Source organism: Carcharhinus amblyrhynchos, chromosome 13 (genome assembly GCF_965287045.1).
Source record: "Carcharhinus amblyrhynchos chromosome 13, sCarAmb.v2.hapA, whole genome shotgun sequence".
In the NCBI taxonomy this organism is placed as follows: domain Eukaryota; kingdom Metazoa; phylum Chordata; class Chondrichthyes; order Carcharhiniformes; family Carcharhinidae; genus Carcharhinus; species Carcharhinus amblyrhynchos.
The window spans coordinates 31,641,067-31,642,363 of NC_137336.1; the positions used below are offsets into that span (position 1 = coordinate 31,641,067).

General features: G+C 44.8%; 1 non-coding gene across 1 annotated transcript; it reads right to left on the reverse strand.

The window, feature by feature from the left end:
* Window positions 1-310: 310 nt before the first annotated feature.
* LOC145352061 (U2 spliceosomal RNA) lies at window positions 311-509 on the reverse strand. The gene has a single exon (XR_013888510.1). It is a non-coding gene; the product is annotated as a U2 spliceosomal RNA (small nuclear RNA).
* Window positions 510-1,297: the final 788 nt, after the last annotated feature.

The window sequence follows — 1,297 nt, forward strand, 5'->3', positions numbered from 1 at the left end:
GATAAAGAAAACAGAGATACTGGTTAAACGGCTTGAGAAGTCAAATTACAACTCATTTGTGAATCTGTCCGATTTATTGGCCACGGCAGAAATACAGCTTCCAAACAGTATGAAACATGACATCAGAGAGCAGCTGTACAGTTTGAAAACACAGCTATGCGAGTACTTCCCATGTCCCCAACACAAAGTTCAACTGGATACAAAATCTCTTTTTTTGTTTATATACCCAATTCGATCCAATCAAAGTCCAAATCAAAGTCTCAGCAACTGAGACATTCCAGATCCAAGCTGGCTTCTTCCTGTCTTGGGCTTGATCTACATGATCCAAGCTGATTGGAGTAGGCATTGCACCGCCTCCAAGGCTTGATCTCATTTGCATCTTAGCCAAAAGGCCTAGATGCTGCTTTAAAAAATTGCTTCAAATGAAGCCACAACGTAACTTTATGACTTCAACCAAATGCAGAATGTCGATACTATACTTGATCTTAGCCAAAAGGCTGAAAAGCGATATGAAATCCCTTTGCAAACTTGGTGATGACATGCTTGTAAGCCTGACCTCGAGGGAGCAAAACAATCTTGTGGAACTGTCTTGTTACAGTGCCTTAAAGCTATATATTTCTCAAGACTACTTGACTGACATTTGGCTTAAAGTTGCTTCAGTTTGAAGCAGATCCTTTGTCCCCTTCACCGTCAGGGCAGATTACCTTAAGGTGCTGGGGATATGGTTTGGAGCAGCAGGGGCATGCACCAAAAATTGGGATAAGTGTATCACCAAAGCCAGGCAAAAATTGAGGTTATTGCCAACTAGGTCAAATCTGCTCTGGGGTCAGTGATCCATCCTGATCAAACCTGTGCTGTACTTGGCAGGAAGATCTCTGATAGCTTCATGCTACTCGGGGGTAAGATCGCCTATGTGTAGGACAGGCAGGTGGATATGTGTCTCATCAGCCTAGACCAGGAAAAGGTGTTTGACAGAATATTTCACAGCTACGTGATGGATGTGCTCTCCAAAATGTGTTTTGGGGAGGGAATCTGCAATTGGATCCAACTGCTCTACACAGACAACAATAGCACAGTTTCAGTCAATGGGGGGGGAATCAGATTGTTTTCAAATCAGGTCTGGAGTCAGACAGGGCTGCTCTCTCTCCTCCGTCCTTTTTGTGTGTTGCATTGAACCCTTTGCTGAGGCCCTCAGAAGCGACCTAGCTATCAAAGGAGTGACAATCCCAGGCAGCGGAGGCACACAGGTCAAAGCCTCCCTGTACATGGATGACGTGGCTGTCTTCTGCTCAGACCC